Source organism: Periophthalmus magnuspinnatus, chromosome 14 (genome assembly GCF_009829125.3).
Source record: "Periophthalmus magnuspinnatus isolate fPerMag1 chromosome 14, fPerMag1.2.pri, whole genome shotgun sequence".
NCBI lineage: Eukaryota > Metazoa > Chordata > Actinopteri > Gobiiformes > Gobiidae > Periophthalmus > Periophthalmus magnuspinnatus.
The window spans coordinates 22393720-22411055 of record NC_047139.1 but is presented as its reverse complement, the minus strand read 5'-3'; positions in this window follow the sequence as shown (position 1 = coordinate 22411055).

Sequence of the window (17336 nt, the reverse complement as noted above, 5' to 3'; positions counted from 1 at the left end):
TCTCCCTCTTTTCACTCTTCTCTCCTCTATCTCCTCTCCTCTCTCTCTCTCCTCTCTCATCTACCACCTTGCCTTCCTCTTTTCTCTCTCCTCTCTCAACTATCACCTCTCCTCTTTTATCTCCCACCTTGTCCCCCTCTCTTCACTCTTCTCTCCTCTCTCATCTACCGCCTCGCCTCCCTCTCTTCTCTCTCCTCTTTCCTCTCTCATCTCCCACCTTGCCTCCTTTGCTTCTCTCTGCTCTCCTCTCTCCTCTCTCTCTCCTCTCTCATCTACAACCTTGCCTTCCTCTCTTCACTCTTCTCTCCTCTCTCTCCTCTCCTCTCTCTCTCTCTCCTCTCTCATCTACCACCTTACCTCCCTCTTTTCACTCTTCTCTCCTCTATCTCCTCTCCTCTCTCTCTCTCTCATCTACCACCTTGCCTTCCTCTCTTCTCTCTCCTCTTTCCTCTCTCATCTATCACCTCTCCTCTTTTATCTCCCACCTTGTCTCCCTCTCTTCACTCTTCTTTCCTCTCTCTCTCCTCTCTCATCTACCACCTTGCCTCTCTCTCTTCTCTCTCCTTTCCTCTCTCCTTTTTCTCTCCTCTCTCATCTACCACCTCGCCTCCCTCTTGTCTCTTTCCTCTCCTCTCTCATCTACCACCTTGCCTTCCTCTCTTCTCTCTCCTCTTTCCTCTCTCAACTATCACCTCTCCTCTTTTATCTCCCACCTTGCCCCCCCTCTTCATTCTTCTCTCCTCTCTCTCTCCTCTCTCTCTCCTCTCTCATCTACCGCCTTGTCTCTCTCTTCTCTCTCCTTTCCTCTCTCCTTTTTCTCTCCTCTCTCATCTACCACCTTGCCCCCTCTCTTCACTCTTCTTTCCTCTCTCCTCTATCTCCTCTCCTCTCTCCTCTATCTCCTCTCCTCTCTCTCTCTCTCCTCTCTCATCTACCACCTTACCTCCCTCTTTTCACTCCTCTCTCTCCTCTCCTCTCTCTCTCTCCTCTCTCATCTACCACCTTGCCTTCCTCTCTTCTCTCTCCTCTTTCCCCTCTCATCTATCACGTCTCCTCTTTTATCTCCCACCTTGCCTCCCTCTCTTCATTCTTCTCTCCTCTCTCTCCCCTCTCTCATCTACTGCCTTGCCTCTCTCTCTTCCCTCTCCTTTCCTCTCTCCTCTCATCTCTCACCTTGCCTCCCTCTCTTTTCTCTCCTCTCTCTCCTTTCTCATCTACCACCTCCTGAATGTGCTATCTCTCCACACTTCAGTCATTTCTTGAGAAGAGGAGACAAGCATCTTTATACTGTTCATTTGTAGCAGGTTATAAATGTATTTTTCTTCTTATTTTGCATTTTAATTAATGATCCAGAACATAAAATATATTTAAAACACGTAATTGTGTTTTGTTGCTCTCTTGTCTTATTCTGAAGAGAGTTTAAGCAGCGCTGGGGCCAATTTCTTACAATTTAATTTAATTTAATTGGACATTTTCTTTCTTTCCTAGCCCAATTTTTCCTTCAAAGTCTGAACTCTGCTCCAGACCACCTGCTTTTATTGACAGAGGACTGGCTTTAGAGCTCTGAATCAAAAAACACCCAAGCTGTTCATTAACAATTACAAACGACTGAATCTCAGTTACAAATAAAATGTGTTTGAGTGCAAATCTGACAGCTATGCACTTGCAAGATTAGGCCAAAGTTCAACGCTCTGATTATAATATTATAAACTTGTATGCAGTGTTGTACCCTACAGAAATCTACAGTCGCCCTCCAAAAGTGTGGGACTCTGTGAGGATTCTGGACTCTGACAGATGGGCCCTGGGGAGCCATTAGGAGCCACTTTCTCTGTGTTTGAAAGCTGTGACATTTAGAAAACATGCTGCGCTTCAGAGTAATCCACCATTCTTCAGTGTAACCTTTAGCAAATAAAGGACTGTGGACACGCATCATGTGTACTCAGTAATTGGGGCTTGTATGAGGAGATAATACATGGAGATAGCAAAAATATATATAGAGAAAATGATGAATAGATTAAAGTTCATGCATGGAAGCTATGTGTCCAGTTTTCTATAAGACTTTTACTTTCAGGTTTCACTCAAAATGCATCAAATTCAAAGACACATTATGTTTTTTTTCCAGGTATTGAAATGAAAATTGCATTAAACTACAACTTAAGTAGATGATGATTTTAATTTGAATACCAAGGGAGCTACTGGGTTTGTCCACTGATCTAAAGGTTGGCAGTTCAAATCCCACTCTTGACATAAACATCATTAGTTAAGCTGACCACTGACCCACTGATGAGTACCGTCACTGTGTCCTTGGGCAAGACACTTAACCCATTTTGTCCCCAGTGTTTGCATACACTGATGGATGAGTGGTTTCCATGTAAAGTGTTTAAAAACATGACCACTTACCGTTTGAGCAATGATTTTTTCGAAAACTTTGAGTAAACTAATGAGGAAGGAACATCATAATAACACTGTTAAAATATCATAAAAGTACATTTTACATAATATGTCCACAGTAAATACAACCTTGTCCTTGAAGTACCGGTAAATATCCAGCACGTTAAAGATCACACTTTTTTTTTTTTCACATGTTTTTATATAGCTCTTTTCCACCTTCAAAGCACTCAAAGCACTTTATCTCGAGGACCCACTCACCCATTCACACACACATTTATACACCAGTGTGCATAGAGACACTGTGGGTGAGGTGACTTAAGTGTTTGCCCAAGAGCACAACAACAGCATTCATCTGTGGGAGCTGGAATTGCACCGTCAGCCTGTGGGTCGGTGGAAAAACGTGCTACCATCTGAGCTACGGTCGCCTCTAGTTTTGTCGAATAGCAGCCATTACCATCATAGTTAATGCTCTGGTCACACTGCAGTAATAACCCAGGAGCACTCATTATATATAATACTACTGTTAAAGGAGCACTGTGTAACTTTTCTAGACAAAATGACATTAAACTGATTCATCCTGCATAATCTCCAAGGACACTGATACATTTTATCCCATACTGTGCAACATTCGCAGCAAAATGATAACATCTTGAGATAAGCAGGTGGCGGCCCCTCCAACAAGAAGCTTACACAGTGCATTTTTGAGATGTTATTGAAACTTTCTGCTCCTAAATGAATGTCTATATGCATTTGTTGTCGGAAGCTTCATCAAAACATCAGGCACAAGTCGAGCAGCTGTGGCCCTGTGGAACCCCAGTGTCTGTCTGAAGCCCCAATCACGATCGTCATCTGGAAGTTACGTGGTTTTGACGGTGACTGGAGGCCATAGGGAAACATTTAGCTGTATTTATGTGGATGATGAATAAGTAATGTGATTCTGATTGTGATGCACAGCACAATCATATTTATATTTTTACAGTTGAGACAGACTGTAAATGTACCTCCTGCTATTCACTGGGTTTATGTTTTGTGTTTTGCCTCAGTTATTTCACTCTGTTCAGTCAGTTTACAGTATAGCCTCTACTAAGCAGCAGCAGTGGAGCTTGACGAAGTAAAGTAGTAAAGTGTTGTACTTAAGTAAAAAATAAAAATGTAGGTATCTGTATTGTACTTTAAAGTGGATTTGTTTCACTTTTACTTCACTGTACTTTCTACTACACTACATTTTTGAACAGGACTGAAAAGTGAAAGTATTTTTTATTATTGCGACCTGTTGAAAAGGCTGAAGAGTTTATTTTTAACATGTTCATAATTTGACCAAACAGAATATATATTTAAAAAAAATAAAAAAAAACTCATAAAAAATATGAATTCAACTATTTCTGTTGTACAAAATTGCACACAGATCTGTATCAAAATCACTACATTTAACGCTTTTTTAGATCTGAAAATATGCTCAAAATACTTACTTTTTACTGCTTAAGTACATTTTTTACTTATTTTTTTGTACTTGTACTTTTACTTAAGTAACAAAACTGAATACCTCTTTTACCATTGCTGGTTAGTAATGGGGATCCCAATTAGATTCCACTACGATGGTTGCTATACTTGCTAAAACTAAATATTACATCTATTGAAGACTACTGAAGACTTTCATATAGCGGCTGCTGATTTAATTTCGGTGTGGTTCTTGTAATGTTTCTATTTCTTGGCTTGGGCTTTTGCCTCTGATTTAACCAAACGTCACGGTAAACTGAAGCGCCCCCTTGAACTCCTAAGCATTCTCATTATTTTTCACAGGCTGCACCGTTTTCCTGCTGCCAGAGGAGCAAGTAGGTCAGAACGCCTTGGGACCTGCACTGCCTGACAGACTTCCACATCTCCTAAGTTTGTCTCCCAGGGAAAGCCACAGCCAACATTTAGGGCGAAAAAAAAAATAAACAAAAACTCACTTTATCTCCATCCAGAAGCAGCACAAAGTTTCAAGCATACATACTAACTACAGACTCTAAAAATAGACGAATGTGCGCAGTGGAGGGAGCTTGATCTGATTAAGCACAGGTAGGTAGATATATATTATAATGATCCATGCAGTGTAAGATAGGTGCAGTTTTAATAAAAATAAACTACTTGGCACAGTACTACAGCAGTTAGCCCTTGAGCAAGAAAGTCCTGGATTAGATTCCCAAAGCACAAAGCCTTCTGCGTAGATTGCAAAAGAAAATTTCACTCTGTCATCTAACTGGACAAAACATGTTCTAAATCGGATTGAATAAACAATAATAATAAAAATGTTTGTCATTTCTCTTGGTTTCAAAATTTGAGATTTCTGCCTTTGCGTTCAGATACTTGGAGCATTAATAACACACAAATCAGGCCTTCTGTTTGTTTCATTGTTGTATTAGTTCCCCAATATTTAAGTAATTTACATTATAGATGAGGATTCATGCAGTGAGGAATTACTGTAATGTTTTGTTATGGTTCTTTTTTGGTTTCTGCATTGTAAAAACGCCCACCGGAAAGCATCGCACACTGTTACCACTCAACATCGCTCTCAAACTGTAGCAAAGGAGCTGGAGGGGCTGGGAGATAGGGGCAGAGGAAAAGGGAAGTTTCAGGGGAGCGAATAAATGGCAGAGACCACGATTTTGTCTCTCAATGGCCACTGTACAATGTGAGTTAATTCATCCTTTACAAAGAGGCTGGAGCAAGGCTTTCCCAAACCGCCAGACAAATGCCTGGCACGGCACATTGGTATTCCGAGGATCAGTCCGCCGGCTTTGTGCTGGAAAACCAACAGTGGAATCATAAACAAGCCGAGGTATACAGGCCCTTCACTCCGTCACCGAAACTTCCGGCTTATTGTGCCCTTGTATTTATCCTATCTATACATTTAAATGCACAAAATGAAATGGAAACCGGTGGGTACATTTGCAAAGTGGGGTGCAGAATTTAAATTGGATAAAATTCTTCTCATGAATTGATTAAAAGTTACATATGTAGGTCACATATTCATGGGTTTCAGAATATCCTATAAACAGGAAGGTGAAATGAATGGGTATTTTTGGTCTGCTGGCAACACTAGCTGTATAGGTTAATTCAAAATGTTGCGTAACACAAGAGGCAGGACAACAGTATCTGCCAAATGACTACATAGTTTGGACTGAAGATGCCACTGAGATACACTTTAAATAGAGTTGCTATGGAGATAATAGGGTTCAAAGACTTTAAGTTCCATGTCCTCACATTTGCTTTGTGGATCTGAAGGAGGCATTCGACCGTGTCCCTCGTGGTGTCCTTTATGTGGTGAGCTGGGAGTCCGGGGTCTTTGTTAAGGCCTGTCTGGTCCCTGTATGACCGGAGCAGGAGCTGTGTGCTCATTGCCGGCAGTAAGTCAGATCTGTTCCCAGTTTTGTTGGACTCCGTCAAGACTGCCCTTTGTCACTGGTTTTGTTCATTGTTTTTATGGACAGAATTTCAAGGCGAAGTCAAAGGCCGGAGGGGGTCTGGTTCGGGGACTACAGGATCTCATCTCTGCTGTTTGCAGATGATGTCATCCTGATGCTCTGTTGAACCAGGACCTGTAACGTGCACTGTCGCAGTTTGCAGCTGAGTGTGAAGCAGCTGGGATGAGAATCAGCTCCTCCAAATCCGAGGCCATGGTTCTCGACCGGAAAAAGGTGGTTTTCCCTCTCTGGGTGGGTGATGAGTTCATGCCTCAAGTGGAGGAGTTCAAGTATCTCGAGTGAGGGAAGGATGGACGGTGAGATTGACATGTGGATTGGTGCAGTGTCTGCAGCGATGCGGTCACTGTATCGGACTGTTGTGGTAAAGAAGACGACCCAGGACATGCACCTTGGGATCCCACTGGAGGAAGTGTCTGGGGTGAGGGAAGTCTGAGAGTCCCTGCTTAGACTACTGCCCCCGCGACCAGGCCCCGGATAAGCGGAAGAAAATTGATGGATGGTTTTTAGTTACATTCTCTTATCCCTCACAAATGCCTTATACTTTACAAACATGTAAACAAAAGAGTCTGGTGCTCTCTCGCTCTTCCTGTATAAACAAAGATAAATGAAATGAAAAATGTCAAAATAAAATATCACAAATAGATTCAATGTCATCATTTAAATTCAGTGATCAGACTTCACTTTTAAACTGGTCAGAATGAATGGTTTTATTGCCATTGTCAGTGAACAACATTCACAAACAAGAATATACTTTGGTGATGTGGTGAAACATAAAACAAAATATAAATGATGAGGAATGAGAAAATGAAATGAAATAAGGTGATTTATACAAAAATCATCAAATATATTAGACAGACAGTAAGAAAGCAAACATAACTTCATCTCTTATGTTTGAGATTTGCTCATTTAAGAAAAAATGACAGTAGGTCAGTTGGTAGAGTGTTCGTTCACCGATTCAAAGGTTGGCGGTGGCGGTTGGTGTTGGCAGCTCCCACATATGAATGCTGCTGTTGTGTTCTTGGGCAAGACACTTGACCCTGCTCACCCTCAGTTTGGTGTAAGAATATGTGTGTGAATGGGTGAGTGGTTCCTTCAGGTGGAAAAGAGCTAAATAAAAAGTGACCATTTACAAACCAAAAATATATGGATTGACTTTGCTGAGAGCATAACTTTTGTGAGACATTTCTGACGCTGTTACAGATTTGTTTTACTTATTTACTTTAGAGAAATCTTTGCATATAACAGAGCATTTTAAAAAGCACTCCAGAGTCCGTCATTTGCTAATATTTATGGCAGTGCTCCTAACCCTGAGCCGTTTAGTCAGCCTCAAGGTTATTTTCTATGCTGTATGAAATATTAATTCTCCAAATGGCCTCTCTTCATTATTCAATAATAAACGATTCTGCAGACTTTAAACTCTGGTGTGGCGACTGGGAGAGGAGCTATGAATCTTTGATCAAAACACCTTCAATAAACAATGTCTCATCGTTTATGTATGTCATCTTGATTCCCTTTGCTCTGTGACAGTGTCCATCTTAGACAGAAATAAAAGTTTTTTGTTTTTTTTAAACAAAATCATCAATATTTGTTCACACTAAAGTTGTTTAAAGATGCACTATGTAACTTTTCTTGAGGGTCTGACACCTGCTTGTCTCCATGGAGACATTTCATTGCTTTGCCTGAAATTGTATGGCAGTAAAGTTATATTCTATTTTATGCTTTCGATATAAAAATAATTGGTTGAGGAGTCAGATCCACTGACCCACAGATGAGCGGTGTTGTTGTGTCCTTGGGTAAGACACTTAACCCTCCTCGCCCTCAGTGTGTGTGAATATGTGTGAGCAGGTGCCTTGAAGGTGGAAAAATATGACCACTTACCATTTATTTTTCATAACTTAGTTTTTTGAGGCAATAAAAACACATGAAATGGAATATATGCAAAACATAAATGTAATATCACACTCTGGGACATTTCAGGCAAAACAATAAGGTGTGCACCAATAAGATCTCCACCAGAAATAGTGCAGCTTTAAATGCAATGTGACTGATTGAGGGAAAGTAGGTGCCAGTTTTTGCAAATCATAAATAGTGGATTTTCAGAGGTACAAAACAAAATAGTAAAAATGCCATAGGAGTTTGAGAACATGCCGTCTCAGCAGCAGCAGGGATATACAGAATGAGCTGCAGCTGAATCGGGCTGTAACAAGTGATGAAGAAAACTGTTCAAAGTTAAAGAGCAATGCGTCTTGTACTGAAAAGCAATTCAAACGTCCATATATAGTATTTTATATAATTAATTAACTTATGTACCTTTATAATTGTATTTGATTACTCTTTTCATTTAGCTTTTTTACTGTTATTTTCTATTGCCAATTTGTGTGAGGTTTGAGTAGGGACATGAATGGATGAGTGGTTGGTTGGAGATTGAATTGTTTTAGGTTAGGTGTGCCTTATTCTCCATATAATGTTAGCCTGCATGAAGAAAATTAAAAATAAAATTTTTAAAAAATATGTGGAAAAAAAAGAAATGTAAATTCAAATATGCACAAGGTTAAAATATGAAAAAACACATTTGGTTTCAGGCCTCTCTATGTTCTTATTACACCATTTCTTTGCCTTAATGTTCCACAGTATGCCATTCAATTTTGTTTTGTTTTTTTAATCTCCCTGGAAACAAGTAGACCAAGTTAGGGTCAGATTTGTGCAGAGACAAACCCATCCTCAAATAAGAATGCATGTATTTCAATGTGTTTTCAATGTATAAAGACATGTTACTGAATACATACTGGATAAATACATTTAATGCCATACTGTGGAACATTCCTGGCAACCCGAATTCAGGCAGCACTGTAACCTCAACCAGAAAAACGGTGCACCTTTAAACTGCCACCAAAGATCATAGACATCGACTGTTTGGAGGCTGGGCACTCACTGCATTAGTCAGGGAGGTTAGTTAATCATAAGGAGCTTTGCATAGAGTGGCTGCTCCTCCAGAAATCCATCTACCATATATATATATATATATATATATATATATATATATATATATATATATATATATATATATATATATATATACACACACACTTTGTTTTAAATGAAATAATCCCTCCGTGGTTATGCCCACATCCTCCCACAGTGTAAGTATAACAGACTGATGTCACTCCACTGCAGAGTATACAGGGAAATAATAACATTAATTAAAGCCGCAAGCGGCATCGAACGGCCCTCGCGGGCCGTGCTTCGCACTCTTCGCGCCATTTTTTTTATGCCCAATGATGCACCACATAAAAAAATAAATTTTTCGGCAGACCTGAATTTTGGGCAAAATTTGGTGAGTTTTTGAATATGTTCAGGGGGTCAAATTACTGCTCAAAGAGCAGAAGAAGAAAAAAAAAAAATTAAAGCCGCAAGCGGCATCGAACGGCCCTCGCGGGCCGTACTTCGCACTCGGCCGACCCCGCACTCCCTGTGGGTGGCGCTAACGTGCCACTTGTCCCTTTTTTATTGCGGCTTTGGGCTGCACTTGTCACCAAACAAGTCAAAACACATTGGAAGTGCTGATGCACAAAATGCAAAAACATGGGTTTTCCAGGCATCGCCATGGCAACACCGTGCAAAATACAAACATGGCCCCCTGGACTTTTTTGTCGGGGACGACGTGAAGAATCACTGTGCCAAATTTTATGTTCGTCGTTATTAAGTCGGTAATAAGTCGTTATAAGACTTTGAAATGTACGAAAATTTGGAAATTTTCCCATTAGGATAACATGGGCGCTTTCGCGCATCACCATGGCAACCCAGTAAAAAATATGACTTGGGTCTGATTGACTTTATTGATCAGGATGACATGAAGAGCCATGGTGCCAAATTTCACATTATTCCATCAAACTAATATTTTTCCCATGAATGGGAAAAATTGGAAGGTTTCCCATTAGGATAACATTGACACTTTGGTGCATTGCCATGGCAACACGGTGCAAAAAAACACATGGGTTTTTGACACATTTTGTGTCAAATTTGGTAACATTTAGAAAAACTAAATTTTCAGCCTTCCATACAAATTTATTTGTTATTCTGTAGGGGGCGCTGTCGCGCCAAATTTAATTCTTTCACAAACATTAGAATTAGGCCGGAATGTTTTACAACTGATTCGAATTTGAGCAAAATCGGGCTTTGCATGCGCAAACGGGCATCAATCATCAATATTTTTCAGTAGGAATTTTAAAAAACTAAATTTTTCGCCAATCTTGAATTTTGGATCCAATAAAATTGAGTTTTCGTTAACATTCAGGGGGTCAAAAATGAGTTCAATCCGGCACGTATAATAATAATAATAATGGAAAAATTTTTTCCACCCATTATTTTTCTCCTAAACCATAACAGCTACAGTCATGTGACTTTCTCACATTGTGCCCCATCACAAATAAGGCCCCTGTGAATTTTTTCACAAGTGCACGACAAATCGATTGTCTTCAACAAATTTTTGAAAATGAAACTTGAAGAGGGCGCTAGAGAGCCATTTTGTGAGAGAGTGCCTTGATTTGCATATCATTGCGTTCAGCTCACAAATGTGCATAAACGCTGTATTAGCATTTTTACAACAAAAAATGTGTGAAAGAGAAATATTTTTTTGAATTATTCAAAAAATTGCGATTTTGTTGAAAATTCACCCTGACCACACCCAAAGTCATAATCAAAATATAATTGATAATCTTTAATCACACATGTGTTTAGTGGGATTTGACCAAATTTGACGTGTTTGTGATGAAAACTGTGCGAGAAAATGTCCTGAATGCGAGGGTGTGCACTTTTGTCGTTCCCGGGTTTGATCCAATATGGCAGACTTCCTGTACATTATAGGGCGGGGCCATAATATCATTTTTGTCATGTCTCGACATGTACAATTTTTTGATGTGAGTTTCAGATTTTTACTTTGACTTTTTTCCGAGTCGGGCTCCCATTGGCCCCATGAAAATCAAAGTTTGAGGTGGCGCTACCGAGTCGTGTTTCGTTATTTTTTCTCGGGGTCTTTTGTGACAATTAGAGCTCGTCGAGTTCTAATTTCTGACACCACTCACTGCCATGTCGGGGCGTGTTTACTACTTGATTTTTGCCATTTTCCACGCTCCAGACGCGGTTTTAATGAGTCCCTCGCCGGGACGTTGTCCCAGGCTCGGGCCTAATGAACTGGCACGGCATAGAAGGTAAACAGCGCCCCCTACTGGTATTAAAGTGGTTTAGCCACAGATCAAATGAAACCTGCGCTAATACCGAATCGTTAAACTTTAATGTCCCAACTTTATGTACAACTAATCAGTGTTCTCTGGTTTATAGACTATGAATGTAAAAATTATCTCTGTTATTATGTTTTCACAAGGTATATTTTGTTAAAGTTATGAAGTAGCTACAATTGAGAAAAAATCACCTTGAACGTTATATTTGCCCATTGATATTCAATCTAAACAGAAATAAACGGGTGCGACGAAATAATAAAAAATAATGTACATAATGTATGTAACGTACGCGCAAAGACACCGGTGGAAGTACGGTCCGTGGTGTAGGCATGTCCCATTTCGACAAGATGGCGGTTACACTGAGGAGTACACATTTTCGACCGGGTACTTCGATCGGTACTTAGGGGAGTACTTCGAATGGTGCATTTGGCGAATTGGGACACTGCCTATGATCCATCAAACAGGCTTCCACACTTCAAACTTTGTTGGCTGTAATCAGGGCAGTGATGTATGATGTCAGATAGAAAAAAGGAGTCAGAACAGTAGACCATGCTATTAGAACACCTTATATACAATTTAGTAGAAAAAAGAAAGTTTATTTAGCAGGCTTTGAGGTCAAAAAGCTCTAATAATAGTGTTTTATTGTCAGAGAATCAGAAAAAATGCTAGTTTGCCATCACTGCAAAACTTCATACATTACTCATTGTGGTGAGTAGTTAGGATGCTCTGCTTAAAGTCAGTGAGGAATAACTTTGGACTGCTGCAAATCATTTAAAATGAACTAGTTTGTTTTTTCACATTTTTATGACAGTAAAAATCAGTGACATTCAGCCTTTAGGTCTGTGAGCCTGTATCATTAGAAAAGTGTCAGATAGTGTTGATGTTGCACCTCACCAAAGCAATCTCCTAGTGAGGTGAATGGTGGAACGGTAAAATGTATGGTGATTCAAAACTACACAACTAACAGGCCTTGTTTCTTCAATGATTGAATTTCACTGAAATAATCAGAATATCTATGTCTATGTGTGTAATTATGTATTTACTTAAAGAGGGGTATTATACAAAATCGACTTTTTTGGAGTTTTCTTGTTATAATGTTGTTCCCTCATCAAAAACATGCCTCAAGTGGTTTTAAATGTCATCCATGCATGTTTGAGTCCGTTCAAACCCTCCTTACAGTTAGCTGAACGATTCTGTCCAATGCTCCATCCACAAATATACAAAAACATGATACCAAACAGTACACAATAACTTGACAAACCTGATGTGATGTGTAGTTTCATAGCGGGGTGCACACTGATTGTGCTGTGATAGTGCTCTGAAGGGGGAATGACTTGACGCAGAGAGCAAAGAGAGGGGAGACTCTGAGCGTCACAAACAAAACTGAAACTTATTTAACATGTTAATACATTGTTTTCTGTGAATATAGCATTTTCAAAACAATAAAAGGTAACATTGTGATCTAAATATGTCGTCTGTTAGCAGTTAATACTCTCCAGAAGTAAAATACCCCCTCTTTAACATCTGCACCAGTGACAGAACATTCCCTTGTTGTAGACAGACTGTTTCTGACAGCACGGCCTGACAAACTGTAGTGTGTCATGGTGGCTGAGTGGCTCACACTCATGCCTCACAACAAGAAGGTTATGGGTTTGATTCTGGTTTCCACTATCAACACAGAGCACACACATGCACAGCTAAGGCCCTGACGAAAACTAACTCTGGAGATCTGGAAATGGCTCACCAAGTGCTGCACTGTGCGCCCACTGCTCCTGGAAGCTTGCATAAGAGGTGTAGATGGATGGGTTAGAGGTAGAGGACAAATTTCTCTATGGGGACAATAAAGTGTTCTTTAAAGTAGACCTATTCTGCAAAATAGTTTTTTCAGAGCTTCTAATCATGTTATAGTTGTTTCTCCTTCTCATTTCCCCTCTCAAATTTGTTTTTGAAGTGGTTTGTGCATGTCTTTAATCTCTTACTTTCATTATTTATTGTCACCATCTTGCCAATCAACTCTTGTTTTCACCGCTACTGGCTTACACCCACTGCTCTGTACTTACTTCAACCTTCAATTTTATTTTCTTAATCAGTGATACACATAGTAATTTTGATACAAACAAAAAATAAAATAAAAATCTACTACTATATAGATTGTACATGGTTTCTTTGTGTATTTTCTCAAATTTAAATGAAATGTATTTGTTTTCTAAAATGGTCTTTTGTCATTTTCTAATGAAAATTAAAGTTAATGAAAGGTGCAGTTAATGAAGGAAAAACTCACAATGGTCACAAAAATAACTTGAATCTGACAAAAGTAATAATAAATAAAAATTCTATGAAATTTAACCAATGAAAGTCAGACATTACTTTTCAGCCATGCTTCAACAGAACTATTTTAAAAATAAACGTATATAAGAAGTCTGGACAACCTTCTTTATCGAAGGGAACCAACAACTTTGTCCACATGTTCATCTGCACAGGTGTCCACAGCACAGAGGACATCAGAGCAGGTATCTGCACAGCTGTCACCTCTACTGGAGCAAAGTACAATCCGTCAGTAGTATTAACAGGGAACTTGGATTATTTTAGTTTAGCTTCGCCCATTGACTCAATGTTGACGCTGACATGCTAGCAAGAACAAATATGCATGTCCCATGCCTACGGCATGGGTTGCTAGGACACAGGAGTCTGTGCAAGGTGCGGTGCTGCCACGAAGTCTGCAACGAAGTCTGCAACGAAGTGCCCATGCGCTCATCGTTGTGGAAGCAATAGGCCCTACGCCCTGTAGGGGCTCGTGCCTAATTAAGTTAGTGATGGAGGACCACGCAGCCCCTGACCCCTCCCCCGCTCATGCCAGCAGTCTCTGTCCTTCTCCACAAATCGACACAATGGTATGGTGTGACATACGCGCTCACTACAAGGATATGTTCTGTATGAATATTACTCAGTTACATGTTATGGGGGATCGGATCACCTTGGATTTGAAATTGCTTGTAAAATACAATTTTAAAACAGGGAAAATACATGCTACATACATGTTTTTGAATACTAGTCTCTCCATTCATCTGTCCTGTTTAATAGGTATACAAACCTTTCCAGTGGAGAGTTCATCACTGCCTGTCTCCATGGGGATCTCATTTCATGGTCTGAAATATTCCTAAATATAGCATTAAATGTATCCTTCCCACATTTATTCAATTACACGACTTTTTCCTATTTGAAAAAATATGGGAAATGGTCATATTTTTATCTAGAACGTCTACACCTTTGACGTATACTTTACATGAAGGAACACACACACACATAATAGCACTCACACACACACCTACACACACTGACACTGACACATTTGTCAATATTAAAGTCCAAATGTACGACAGAGTATAAGGGTCACTTTAAAAAAAATGCGGGCGCTATGAAAATAAAAGTCGTAATATTACGAGAATAAAAGTCATATTTTTATGAGAGTACGGGCTGCTGTGCGTGATTGAGTGATCAGTGCGTTGTGTGTTATGAAGAATTTGGAGCATTTTGTTCAGATATAGCAACTTCTTCTAAATCTGTATAGTTCCTCCGACTAAACAAACTCAAATGGTTAGAAAATTATGGAAAACTGGGAATGCATATTTGCAAAAAATATTGTTTTTAATCTGCATAAACTCTCTAGCAGGACACATTACACAAAATAAGATGTAATTAAATGACATAGCCCCCCCCTCCCTGATCCCTGATCCTCTGACTCCCTGAAGGAGTCAGAGGAGTCAGATCAGCTGCAGCAGAACAAGGTCATGATGGAGGAGCTCCAAGCCGAGGTGGAGAAGAAAAACAAGAAGAAGAGGAGGTGGTTTATCTGCTGGCAGTAAACCACTCTCCAACCTGAACCCAACCCCTTCTGAACCTGTGTCTGTATCTTGACTTGTTTCTGCCATAAGTGGCACAAATGAGTTGAGGTACGACACAGGTCCTGCATTTTAAATAAATTTAAAAATTCAAAAATTCAAATGAGTCTAAATGTTTCTTTCTTTTTCCCAAACATTTCCCACTTATGTCCGTTACATGTCAGTGGTGAAGAGGTGCTTCTCACAGTTTCACAGGTCGATCTGTAAAACTACACTCTGTAATCACACTGAAAATATGAGCAGCACAATGAATCTCAAATCGATTGTCGTCATATTGAACAAATTTATGACTAGGGCTGGGTATCATTAAGAAACTGCAGATATGATACAGAGATATATGAGCCCCACATTTACATTTACACAGAGACATGTGCAGTTTAACGACTCTGAAGAATCACAATATATCAACTAAAACAACTTTGACACTAAAAGTCTTTGTTAAACCAAAGTTAATATGAAATAAACCGATTTTAATAATCAAAACAGTGAATCAAATGTCAAATGTTCCGCATAAATGAGTTTCTTTCCTCTAAACAAGCCGCACAAATGTAACGCTGTGACAGAATAATTTGGTAAAATATACAAAAAAAAATACTCTTGCCGATATATCGATACAGCAGCATACGATATCGATACTGTATTATTAAAGGAAACAACACCATATAGCGATATTTTGATATTTTTGATTTTTGCACAGTCCTAGTTTGGAGATAATGTGGATGTGTCCTGTGCATCTTTCAGTTACATTACAGTGTGAGGAGCTACACACACACACACGTACCCATGCTGATACACTCACACACACTCACACACTGACACATCCACTCACATGCACACACACTCACACTGGCATACAAACACACACATACACACACCGACACACACATGCACACCCCCACATGCACACACACTCACACACTGGTAAACACACACACTCACAGTTTTGAAATGCTATGGCAACCTTTTTCATCCATCTGATTATAATACAACATTATAAATACACAGCTCCGTGAGTCAGTCTGATCTAAACTGTACACAGCTGCACAGCCCAACTCAATAAACTCCACAAACGATGCTTTTCTTGTTTGAGCCCCAACTGTAACATCTGCCCACATTATTAGATTACAGAAAAGTCATACAAAAGCCAATTATTCTAGCGTCCGATCCCATTATAATGAGGTCGGATCAGGGCCTTTTGAATGCTGTTCATTTTGAGGGAGATAAATATTTCTTGGTGGAAATAGCTTGAAGCCACAGGAGCTCTTTCAGCCGATCAGTTTTATATGAGGCAGTGAGGAGCAGGTGATTTAGGACACATATACACAGTTTTGTAAATGGTTTCTCACTATAACATGGTGAAAGGAGGCCTGGAAATCAAGCTGACACTTCCATCAAACTCTAATGTAAGATTTTACCCAGAATCTGTTGCCATTGTTTCCATAGTAACTGTATTTTGCACATTTTTTTTTATTTTTAAAAGGAAGTTGTGAAATCAATTAATGCCCTATTGTGTACATATTTATTACATATTTATTTATTTTTTGCACTGAAAAATATAGCGTCCTTGCTGTGAGCGGGCTTGCATCTCCACAAACCTGACACTTATTTGGCCTGGAGAATGGGCATCCACCTGATTGTCTCCATGGAAAAATTGTTCCCTTGGCATAAAGCTCTATCTCTAATCTATTTTCCCAGAGCAGAAGATCACTGTTATAACACATGTCTCTCTGTCTGGATCAGCGGCTCAACCAAAGATGTTTATGTGGAGAGCGGGAATTGAACCACTGACCTTCAGATGAGAGGATGATCGACCTACCAAGTGAGCTTCTGGTGCTATGGGTATGAATGTGTCTCCTACTAAAGAATAACTTCAAAGTGCGTGGTTTTGGCTCCTGATCTAACTTTTAAAGCCTGAAACAAATGTGCCACAGTTTGCATAATCAATGCTGCTGTGACTGGATGCAAACAATATAGTCTATATATTATACTTAGACCAGTGGTTCTTAACCTTGTTGGAGGTACTGAACCCCACCAGTTTCATATGCACATTCACCGAACCCTTGTATATTGAAAAACATATGTATATTTTACTGGTGCACAACATGAACCGTGCATTAACATCACTGTGTTCAAAGAATAAAACCAATACAATGCATGAACTCACAACAAATTACATACATACCTTTTAACAAAGACATGACCTTTTTAATACTACCACACTGAAATGATTTAAATTTTTAACCTTATGCATTTCAATAATGAACTTATTTTATTTATGCTACTTATTATTTTTAACATTTTAACACACACCCATCGCCTAATTTCCATCACGCTAGAATAAT